Raw genomic sequence first — 13,114 nt, 5'->3', positions numbered from 1 at the left:
ACCATATGGTTTTGTATTTAGCACCACTGCGTGTCACCATGGGCTAGTATCTTCTGCGATAGCCTCGGGCCGACCAAGGCCTTTTGAGTGGATTTGGTAGACGGAAACTAAAAGAACCCCGTCGTATATAAAGATATGTGTGTGTGCGTGCGTGTGTGTGTATGTGTTTGTCCACCTACAACGCTTGACAACTCATGTTGGTGTGTTTACGTCCCCAGACAGAATAAGTACTAGGCGTATTAAGAAATAAGTTATGGGGTCGATGCATTCGACTAAAATTTCTTCAAGACAATACCTAGTATAACCGCAGTCTAATGACTGAAACAAGTAAAAGATAAAATATATAGATACATAGAAAGAAGTTTGTTTCATAAATTAACAAATATTATAATTAGCAATGCAAAATATTCAAACATTGAAAAATATTGCACTTATGTATGGAAGGATTTATTTATATTTCTGTGTCAAAATTTCCCTCAGTTTCCTTCTCTTCAGCTTTTTTTTTTGTTAATATTTGTTTGATTACGTAACAACGAGCGACTAAAGTGCGTGCTCAATGTAACCTTTGGTGTTGCTATTGCTATTACTAAGATAAATGTTGATAAATAAACTTTATGACAAGCCAAAATATCTATAGCTCAGTTGCGTTTCCTTTTGATGTTCTATAAAACATACATGTAATTATGTTTACCATTTGAAGCAAAAACACTACATCCTACATAACCACACTTACTTTAATTTACATAATTTTGCTAAAGGTTGTCAGATCTTTTTCTTTTTTAAATAAAATTGTATAAGGAAAGAAAAAATATTTTAAATGACGGAAGTAATATTCAAATTTTCAGCCAGTTTCGGTATTTCTGTTATATATTTTTTAAACATACCTCTCCTTAGATCATAGTCCTCGAAAACGTTGGATCGTAGCCAAATATTTATAGAATAATATGCAATACTCAAGGATTACGGGTTACCTTCAGCCATTTCAGTTTTGATTTGGGGGACGTCTGCTGCTGGAGATCACCGAAGGTCATTCATTCAAGAGCTTTTTTTTAATTTTCTTCTTTCCACAACCGGTGTACAAAACCAGAACCATTTGGACTAAATGCCAATCTTATTTCAGCTCTCTCTCTCTCTCTCTTTCTCTCTCTCTCTCTCTCTCTCCCTCTCTCTCTCTATCTATCTATCTCTATCTCTCTTCATCTATCTATCTATCTCACTTTTTCTTTCTCACATATACACACACGCACATATTTGTACAGTGGGATATTACATGACATATAACCGGTACTGAGAACTCCGTGTGTGCATCCATATACCTTGGAAGGAAAAATTGCAGAAGAGAACTCCTGCATTATAGGCAAAGTTAGGAAGGTCACTCAGTACAGATAGAGAAATAAAACTGGTAAGTTAGTTCATACATGATGTAATTAAATACTTTATGAACCAACTCACCAGTTTTGTTCTCTCTCCCTCTACCTCCTCTCCCTCGTCTCTCTCTTCACTCATTCACAACACACACACACACACACACACACACACACACACACACAAACATGCATTCAATCAGTTGTTCATAAGTCCGAATAAAAAGCAGACTAAGAATTTTTGAGCAGTAATATTTTATGTAGTCAGAAAGTTACTATTGGTTTCACGTCAGTTATTGCTCTTAGCAATACTGGCGACTCATTCGATCCGCTGGCCGGAGACAATTTCTTCACATAGCCTTTACCTCCATTAGTAAAAAGGTTGTGTGCCTGCGGCCAGCGGGTCTGGTTTGTCACCTATATTGCGAAGAGCAATAATAAACCTGAAACCAATGGTAACTTCCTGACCGGCCATAACCTACAACTACATTATATGTGTGTGTGTATATTTAGTAGTAGTAGTAGTAGTAGTAGTTGTGGTGGTGGTGGTAGAAGTAGTAGTAGTAGTAGTAGTAGTAGTGGTGGTGGTGGTGGTGATAGTAGTAGTAGTAGTGGTGGTGGTGGTGGTGGTGGTGGTGATGGTAGTAGTAGTAGTAGTATTAGTAGTAGTGGTGGTAGTAGTAGTAGTAGTATAGGGGCATGCGCTGTAACAGCGCGTTGCTATATGTCATCACCACCCCACTCCCTTTTGTTAGTGATTACCTACTCCTGGCGGATGACACCTCTGCACCACTCAGACTACAACCCCACAACACATAAGTCTGTTTTGGGGTAGTCGTTGCTAATGAGTAGTTTATGAGGTCGGGGTGCAAATCCAACCTCAACCACTTCTTACGGCACGCAGAGGAAACGTTGGATCTATTCTTTGATATGACAGTCTCTACACAGCATTATACGCGCGCACACACACACACACACACACACACACACACACACATATATACCAACAACCGGTGTTGGTTTACTTACATGCCCGTAACATAGCGGTTCAGCAAACAAGACCGACAGAATAAGTACCAGGAATTAAAAAGAAAAGTATTGGGGTCGATCCGTTCGACTGAAATTCTTCAAGACGCTACCCAAGCATTTGTTGGTCTTAATTTTGACCGCTTTAGATAAATATATTCAGACCGCTGATGAGATAGTTCACATATTTTAAGGCCAGTATCACGGAGAAAAAGATATTGACTTCATGTTTAGTGTTTAAGTATCATACACATATCCACTGTATCTTTGTTGTTGGCACTCCGTCGCTTACGACGTCGAGGGTTCCATTTGATCCGATCAACGGAACAGTCTGCTCGTGAAATTAACGTGCAAGTGGCTGAGCACTCCACAGACACGTGTACCCTTAACGTAGTTCTCAGGGATATTCAGCGTGACACAGTGTGTGATACGGCTGGCCCTTTGAATTACAGGCACAATAGAAACAGGAAGTAAGAGTGAGAGAAAGTTGTGAAAGGGTACAGCAGGGTTCGCCACTATCCCCTGCCGAAGCCTCGTGGAGCTTTAGGTGTTTTCGCTCAATAAACACTCACAACGCCCAGTCTGGGAATCGAAACCGCGATACTATGACCGCGAGTCCGCTGCCCTAACCACTGGGCCATTGCGCCTCCACTGTTAATATATATATTATCGACAGAGGCAGTATTAATTCAGAAGGTAATATTTATCTCCACCTAAATGTGGATGTTCTCTTTGAACAAACTAAACAAGAATGCATTTGCACCGAAAGTCATTATGAGAGTTTCTTACATGGTATCATCTACCGCAGTATAATTTGTTCTAACAGAGCATCCACGTTTAAGTGGGGATAAATTTAATTTGGCGCTAGTATATATTTTACTGAGCAAATATTATAAGTGGAATAAGTTGGCGTGTATTTAAAATTAGCTTAAAAGATTGTTCAGCGAAAAATATTTAGAACATTAAAAAAGTAAGAATTTCACAGAGGTTTCATAATTGTATTTTGCTCTACAATTCTTTCAACAGTACGAGCAGCAGCATCGTCGTTGTCCCAACCCATATTGCAATACCGATGCAAAGGCCTTCTTTATAGTGTCTGACTCAGCAAAAATTTCCTGGTATGCCTTCATAATGGAGTATGATGTAGGTTTATGAAAGGAAAGATTTGAAATATAAAGAACTTGAGAATTCATGTAAGGTACAAAAATGTTAGTGTACTGTGTTCCCAGTAGAGTTGGGATAGCGTGGTATTGTATTTAAATCCATTATGTCCCAGTTCACAGGCACTGTGCTAAGGTAGGATAACAGAGCAGCAAGGATTTGGGAACTGGAGAGGAAACTAGAAAAACTTCATCATGGATAATGGCATGATATAGAAAGATCAAACCTAAGAGCAAAGAATAAATCTTCAATGACCAGTAAAACAATGTATGGTTAGTTACAGTTCCATGCGGCTTGGAAAGTGTTGTTGCATGGATGGAGGGCTCAAAAAGTTTTCTTCAAACTGGACTAAAGAACTTGGATAAAATAACGGCAACGATAATGATCTGAACCACTGGATGTAGCTATACAATCAGAAGGTGGCGATATTGCTGTGTTTTCAGTCGATAACTGATAAAGGGGATTTCCTGCCGGGACAGTCCTACATGATATGATAGCTCGTCCGTCAAATTTGATGAATATTAGCAGTTTCCAATAAATAAATAAATAATGAAAGAAAGAATGAAAGGAAGAAATGAAACAGAAAATGAAGACGGCTAGATATATCATGCTCATCCTTTGGAATGATCAATGAAAACGGTGAGTTCAACCATGCAACACTTCAGAGGACGCATCCATCCAGGGGAGTGGACAATGAAAGATCCGCCAATGTGACTCTCAGATGTTTCAGCAATCAATAATCAATGAGTACCATAACTGACCACACACACACACACGATTTTATCCTCTCATATCTGACGAAGAGCTTCAATGACAATGAAAACGAATCGTGCTTTGGACAATGACTCTTTTTGCGTATCTTCTAGCAACCTTTACTAAGTTGCAGTTATGCATATAACAGAAGTATATTTCGATGTGTGTCCTTGTGCCGTTTTTGTCTTGCTGTAGATTTGCAATATATATTGCATGTTACGCAGTACTTTTGTATGAACATGTTATCGACGCTTTGTCTAACTTGATAACTTCGCTGGTGAATGGTAAACTTTTACCTGTAAGTCTGGTACGAATATACAACCATGAATAGATAGAAAAATATATGCATATCTGTCTGTCTGTCTGTCTGTCTGTCCATCCAGCCATCTAGATAGATAGATAGATAGATGTGTGTATGTATTTCGAAACTATTATCTTTTACTTGTTTTAATCATTGGACTACGACCATGCTGGAGCACACCCTTGGCGGGTTTAGTCGGACAAATTAACCACTGGCACTTATATGGTTTTTTTTTGGGGGGGGACTAAGTTATGGGGACTTAAAACCAACACCGGTTGTCAACAGACACATACACACACATACACACACACACACACACCCTGATATATGTAAATGAGCTGTGGGAATGTCCGAACAACTATTTTGTACAATGCATGTTCAATAGAAATGCTCTTCAGACAAGAAAAAGGACGACATACCTGTAGATGCATTTAAGTTCATTGACCCGTGAGTGACTTATCCGAAATTTTATCCACTTGGCCATCTCACCTGCATGCAAACATATATACGTGCACCACGCGCACACGTATACAAATATACTCAATTACACACATACTCACACACAAGGACGCTATCACACAGACACTCACGTCGCACAGTCAGAAATGCGCATATAATTCATATACATTCACACACACACACTAAGGACAACGAAACTCAAACTCAAACCAGCAACTCCCATAATCCCAAGATTATTTTTTTAAGGGCCGCCTAATTGGAGCCCCAGTGCCTCCCTAGTTTTACTGCATTTTAAACTAAATACATGACATTAGAGACCAAATCGGAGCCATAACAGGGAGTAATAAGGAGGTTCAATTTAAATGGGGCCCCACTGCACCTCTCTATTTTTACTGCTTTTACCTCGCTCCTACGTTTATTGATTAAGCTATGATTGCAGAAATAAGATCGGGCATTCTAAATACCTTCACCTACATTCAAATCGAGATAACAAGTACGTTTCAAGTGTGGTAGTGTGCGTATTTATATTTTGTACAGTTCTATATTTAAGAGATGAGGAATTATGTACATTATTTACATTATTTACATTTGACGGATATTTGTCCTCATCTGGTTTGTTGTTAACACAACGTTTCGGCTGATATACCCTCCAGCCTTTATCATGTGTCTTGGGGAAATTTCGAACCTGGGTTCTCATTCCTAAGGTATTTTTCAATGTTGTTGTTGTTGTTGTTATTATTATTATTATTATTATTATTATTATTATTATTATTATTATTATTATTATTATTATTATTATTATTATTCAGGTCACTACTTGGAATCTAATTCGGAATCTTGGGGTTAGTAGCCCGCGCTCTTAACCAGTACGCCATATGCCCACGGGCATATGGCGAAACATTGCGTTAACAACAAGCAAGATGAGGACAAATATCCGTCAAAGGTAAATAATGTAAATTTTTATATTTTCTGGTTTATGAAACTTATGTCTAGGTGGAAAACTAATCTTCCTGTTCCAGTTACATATCGGTGCTTAGGCCTTCAGCACCAGAGTTCCAGAGTTTTTCTACCTGAATACCCTACAAAATTCCCAAAAGCCCTCCTCAGGAGCTAGCCTGAATGCTTCTTGAAGGGTGGTTTCAAGGCTAGAAACTTAGCTGTAAGTTCTATATGAAGCTGTAAGTTAAACTAGAAACTAACTGTAAGTCTATCGGCAAAGCTGGCAGAAAGTGGTCCAAAGGTTGATACACCGACTCACTGTTACAGAGATGGAATTCATGTGACATGTTGAATGAACAAGTTAATGGGACACGAGGTTTAGGTATGGGTGCGAATGAAGGTATAGGTATTGAGTATAAGGGTATGGGTGTGTGGATATATGTCGGGTAGGGAGTTTGGAAAGGGGTATCGGATAATTAATACCAGGAGATACAGATACAATGAAAGTGTCCGAGTCCATTACATTACACAAGGGTAGAGAGCTGCGAAGTGGCCCGATAGTGGGGCCAAATGCCTCAAAGGTGCTCTCTGCAGGAGCCAGCTTGAGTGCCACCCGAAGTTAGCATATATATATATATATATATGTGTGTGTGTGTGTGTGTGTGTGTGTGTGTGTATGTATGTTTGTATGTATGTGTATATATATATATATATATATATATATATATATATATATACATATATACATATATATATATATATATATATATATATATATATATATACGAGTGAGCAGACAAACAAAAGTTCAATCACCACATTTATTGAGTGTTAAATGTATGGACCAAACTGTTTGATCCATACACACACACACACACACACACACAAACACACATATATATATATATATACGAGGGAGAGAGTGAGAGAGAGAGAGAGGTGGGGCACACATATAGATACGAACTTGCAAATCACACTCACATAAACTCACACTTACAAGTGCAGGCAAATTAACGCAAAAACGCATGTCCACTTCGGCAGCCACATTCACAGAAACACACGAATACACACACTTATACGCTCTAACACGCACGCACATGCATAATAGGTATTCACATGTATACAATGCCACACACACACATATGTACACAGATATAAAATACATATATACACACAAATAACCACACATGCACGCACAAAAAAACACATACATACACTTATTCACTCATATACGCGCCCAAACTCCCACATCCACGCACGCACGCACGCACGCGCATGCTCACAGAGATATTCATTCAGAAAAGCACATATATATAGTTCATAGCTGCGGCTCCTGCTGTTAACTTTTCTAGCAATTCTGGTAGGATATAAAGGTCTCTCAATACTGCCATTGAGCAGAGGCACAACGCAGTAACGGGGGTAGTGGTGATGAAGGGGGGGGGGGGGGGTGTTGGAAAGATGGGAATGGTAGGAGGTAAATTTGACCTTTATTGAGAATTTTTTCTGCATATGTGACAAAGAATTTGAAATACAGAAAAAGAAAAAATGAAAATTGAATAAATAAATAAAAGTAAAGCAAAATGACAAAAATGTGTAAAAAAAAAAAAGCCGCAAAGAAATAAGGAAACTTTTTTATAAGGGCCAAACATGATGAAATGTTTAAATGAATTTATTGTTTCAAAATTATTTTTACAAAAAGAAAGGAAGGAAGGGAAGAAATGAAGAACGAAAATCGGAAGAAAAAAATTAAAAAAAAAAAAGAAAAAAAAAATTTTTTCGTTTTAAAATAATTAAAAAAAGAACGAAGATGATATATTATAGAGGAATTAATTGAAGTACTTGTCATTAAACGGTTTTGTTTTAAGACAGTGAGATTAGGTGTGTGGTGGGTGGAGGAAAAAAAATGAAGTCATTTTTACATTTATAACAGTTATTGCAAGGCATTGATGATTAGAGTTAAAGACATAATTTTTAGAAATCAAAAAAAACATTTAAACCATCCCCTAAACAAATTGGCCCCGTGAACAGGAAATACCATCGTGTCGGTAAAACAATAAGATCTTTCGAGAACTTATAAATGTAGCCAAATAGAAACACATCAAAAATTTCAAGACAGCAAGAAAACACAAAGGCACGCATGCACGCACGCACGCACGCACGCACACACTCTCTCTCTCTCACACACACACACACTCTCTCTCTCTCACACACACACACACACACACACACACTCACAGTAATACAAAACGGGGATCAAATAGATTTTGGCAAATTAACTTTGTTTCGTAGTACATGTGTGTATATGTATATATAAATATATATAACATATAGCATTTATATGGTAAATTAATTGTTGAAATTAATTTTCAAATTCAGGTAACATGATTATATTGATGTTTTTGAAATAATTTTACTTCATTGAAGATCCTTTTGAGTAAAAATGTATAAATGCTATTTTAAATGCTGACAAAAATCTAAACACTAATTCAACAAGCCGTCATGAATTAACAATAAGCAGTGGCTAAGTTAGTATTACATAATTTATTTGCTTAAAACTAGTCAAGTATATTATTCTCGTTCACTTTTAAGCTACGTATCAGAAGTTGACTCAGAAATGATATCATTTCTGTATTCTTTATATGAATTTTATATCAAACGTTGTTATTTAATTAAGTCATACCTTTGATTAATTGTAGCATTCAATCAATTTTTACTATACATTTGCCTCCTTTATATATACTAGCAGGACCCGTGAATATTTCACGGAATTAATGGTAAACCTATTAAGTCATTTCTGAAAACTTTATCCAAAAATCCTGAAAGCATAGCCTGTGTTATGTCTGTATGAAAAGTTAGTCGCTCATGTTCCTTGCAAGATTAAAAAGTTACATCTGCACTGCTCACAATGAAAAAAAAAACAATCAAGAGAAGGCATTGCTCGAAATCGAGTTGCAGATGTTACATACGTACGTACGTACGAACGTATGTATGTATGTATGCATGGTTTACAGCACTTATCAACCAAAAGGCCCCATATTTGATTCTTGAGCGTGACATTTTGAGCAAGTATCTTTTACTATAGTTTAGGGTCTACCGAAGCCTTGTGAATAACTAACAGCAGACGGAAACTGTGCAGAAGCCCATCGGATTGATTGTATCTATAATTCAAAAGGTCAACCATGTCACGCTAGTTCAATAATGAGAAGTTTACATACCTGCTCATTATCGAATTTGATCGAGCAACTGAAAACTGACGGAGATCTATTTACTGAATCCATCTATGTGCGACGTGTGTATGTGTGTGTGCGGGCGCGCGGGCGGGCGTGTATTATTTGTGAAAGAACATCTCGTTTAATATCCAACGTAGATGACCAGCATGTAATACGACTGACCACTCGATTTCTCGTGACTTCTCTCTGCTACTATCCGTCTCTGTTCATTTAATAAAGAGTTAAACCGGCTTTCAACAGAATGCTGTGAATTTTCAAAAGGCAAAAAAAAAAAAAAAGATAAATAAATGAATAAAATAAATTCTTTGTGAAAGCATTAGGAAATTCCGACTTAATTTGATCGAAAGAACATTTGATGAAAGGAGTGTCATACTTCTCAATTTTCGCACCTCATCATCTTCATCATAATCATCGTTGTCGTCGTCGTCATCATCATCATCACCACCACCACAGTCATTACCATCATCATTACAGCCGTCTTCATCATCATCATTATCAATGTTGTTGTCATCATCATGATCATCACCACCACCATCATCATCAACATCATTTATCATCATCCCCTACATCATTCTCAACATCCTGCTTCTCTAATCCTCACCACCACCACCACCACCACCACCACCATTATCATTATCTTCCATTCTCCTCACCCAAGTAGGTTGTCCAATTTCTTCTTTTCTCTCTCCCCCACTTCCCCTTCTTACAGCGATTAAATTGGTCGCCTATTTTGGTCATGTCCATGGGGAGTGTTTCTATACCTAAAAATGTAAGTGTATGTGTGTGTGTGTGTGTGTGTGTGTGTGTGTGTGTGTGTGTGTGTGTGTGTGGTGTATACGTAAGATAAGAAATGTTTATTATATGTAGCAAATGCTATTATATATGTACTTTTTATGGTGGATTCAGCATTCTTTAAACTCTCTCTCCCCTGAGATGTAGCAGGCATTGAGTAGGGATACTCGATAGTGATACTGAGTAAAGATACTAAGTGATACAGAATAGAGACAGTAAGTAGAGATGATGAGTAAAGGTAGAAAGCAGTGACAGTGGTCATTGATATTGAGCAGCGATGTTGAGCAGGGACAATGAGTAACGATATTGCGTAGTGAGAGTAAGTAGGGATAATGAGTAGTAGACTCCACTCTTCTGGGGGTCTATATAGGATTTTAAGGGTCCATGCAGGCAAATTAGTAAATTGGGGACCCGTACAAGTACATTAAGGGTCCGTGAAAAAATTTTTGTTTTAGATGTATTTATTGTAAAAAAACAGCTTGATTTTCTTTCTCTAATGTCTTACAGAGTTCAAACACAAGTTAATGTGTGATGAACAAAATAGGAATTTTGAAAGAAGTATCTATAAAACTAGATTTTAAACATCGAATGGCTATGGCAGTCCACCAGAACAAAATAGTAATCAAAGGGGTACGTAGATAAAAAAAAATGGTTGAAAATCACTGATCTAGACCATGTCTAAATTTAAGATAGATAGATAGATAGATGGATAGATAGATAGATAGGTAGGTAGGTAGATAGATAGATAGATAGATAGATAGATAGATACGAGGTCGTATCAAATGGTTCCCAGACTAGATATGTTCAATTAAAAAATTAACGTACTTACCCAAGTTTTAACACCATCTCCTTCGAAATAGGCACCTTGCGCAGCAATACACTGGTCCCAGCGTTCTTGCCACTTTTGGAATTCGGTCTGGAAGTCGTTTTCCGTAAGCAAGTCGAGGACCTTCTGTGATTCGATCTCCACATTTCCGGGTTTGACGTCCGTGGTAGGTCTTTTAGACCGCTCATCGACTTCCAAGAATGTTCTTGCGCATTTGAAGGGCCCGTGTCGCTAGAAACATTGCGTACGACCAATTGTCTCGTCGCCATAAGCTTGTTGAAGCATGCTGAATGTCTCTGTTGCAGGCTTCCCAAGTTTAACGCAAAATTTCACGTTGGCGCTTTGTCTTGTCCATGACAAAATCGCAAACTATAGCATACACGTGATCACAAAAACGCAAATTTCACAACTTGTGAAGTAAACACAGCAATGTCACTCAGCACACAGCCTCATGAAGATCACTGTTAGCTCTTATTGTGCACGCAACCGTGTGTTACCATCTGATAGATAGATAGATAGATAGATAGATAGATAGATAGATAGATAGATAGATAGCAGGGGCGTGCACTCTCAAGCAAGCAAGGTAAGCGTTGCATGTTTTGTGATTTCTTATCTATATCATCGGAAAATTCGATAAAATATTTATTTTGTTTCAAAGAAACTCCGTCCAAGTGTTTTCTAATATATTCTGCCTCCACTTCCCCCTCTCTCACTGACTCGTTTGTCTGCTTTGAGAAGACCACGTGACACCCCCTTCTCCTCTCTCTCTCTGTTTGTGTACAATTGTTGCTAACCTCGTTCCACTTTTTTACCCATACCAGAGCAATCCCATAATTCCTGCGTTGGCCATCTGAAATGTCGGAATAATCTGGCGGTAAGTTTGAATTCTTTTTTTTTATCCAAAGCATCCGTTTGCACTATTATATTTTTGGAGTGTTCTGAAAAAAAAATATTATCTATGTTATATTTCTTATTTCAGAAGTAGCTAATTAATCTTAAATTAATTTTACTAACGTTATTTTTTCCGTTTTGTTGAAATTGACTTAAAATTTACTCAGACAATTTACTTGTGTTCTTATATAAAAGTAGCCTTTTTCAAAACTTGATAATTTTTCAATCTTTTATGATATGTTAGGGGAAAAATATAGAGTCGATGCAGGAATCGGAATTCAGAGATCCAAAAATATATCTATTGAGCCTCAACGACATTATAGAATGCTTTATAACAAAATTATCAGTACAATAGTTGACCAAATAAAAGCACGATATTCATCCTTAGAAGAGTTTAAATTCATGGAACTTTTGAATTTCAACAAAGTTGATGAGTATTGTAAACAATTTCCTGTGGACTCTATAGATTCTTTAAAAATGACTTCTGGCAGATTTTTTGATGTAATATGATTACAAAGTGAGCTCAATGTGATGTATTCAATGAAAGATTTTAAAATGCGAAGTGTAAGTCATTTAATGAGTTACATTTACAGCAGTGACCTTGTTGAAGCTATGCCAGAATTCTTCAATCTGTGCAAGTTGATTTTGACAATTCCGTCTACCACTGCTTCTGTAATGCGATCCATTCCTCATTAAGTAGAATCAAAACATACCAAAGAAATGCGACAGGAGAAAGAAGACTGTCTGGGTTAGCACTGATGTCAATTGAAAAAGATGTATGACAACAATTGATGAAAAGAGAAGATTTCTATCAAAAATATGATAGCTATATTTGCCCAGAAAGATCGAAGAATTGAATTAATTTGGAAATTAGGTAAATAACATTTTAACGTAAGGTTCGACCTTCTTACATCAGTATTGTTTCGCAGGAGAAATGGTTCGACTTCTTCGTCACACCTAACCTACATAGGTTTTCCTTTCTGTGCTTTTGGGTGTAGTCTATTTACGGCCGTAAATAAGTGTCTTGTTTCAATCTCAGAGATGTTGGCTTCTGCCACAACAGTTTTGGTGGGGCTTTTTACAATGTTGAATTTTCGCTGTCTTTCATTGTGTGTATTCATGTATATGCGTGTATTTTCAATGTGTGTGCGTGAGACGTAGTCTTTTAATATACGGAGTTCAGTAAGTCTCAGAACAGTCTGCTTGAGTATCAATAATTTTCCCGGAATTGACAAGTAGCATGATAAAGCACCTGACTTGTCTTCGAGAGCGTAACTATCTAAAACCATGGCCACATAATGTAACTAAATGTGTTCTCTTTATTATATCATTTCAAATTGATTCAGCTGAACCAACAGGTATAGGGGTTAAT

At 37.3% G+C, this 13,114-nt stretch overlaps 1 long non-coding RNA gene across 1 annotated transcript in view; it reads left to right on the top strand.

Moving 5' to 3' along the window:
- The window catches only part of LOC149137081 (uncharacterized), a 300,123-nt gene extending 294,126 nt beyond the window's left edge, over window positions 1-5,997 (top strand). The window contains exon 4 of the long non-coding RNA XR_016237897.1: window positions 5,874-5,997. This is a non-coding gene — a long non-coding RNA (uncharacterized LOC149137081). The remainder of the gene's footprint in view (window positions 1-5,873) is intronic.
- Window positions 5,998-13,114: the final 7,117 nt, after the last annotated feature.

This window comes from Octopus bimaculoides, chromosome 2 (assembly GCF_046866305.1).
Source record: "Octopus bimaculoides isolate indiv1 chromosome 2, ASM4686630v1, whole genome shotgun sequence".
Taxonomy (NCBI): domain Eukaryota; kingdom Metazoa; phylum Mollusca; class Cephalopoda; order Octopoda; family Octopodidae; genus Octopus; species Octopus bimaculoides.
Note: the sequence above shows the minus strand (reverse complement) of the source record. Positions and strands in the feature narration are given on the sequence as shown.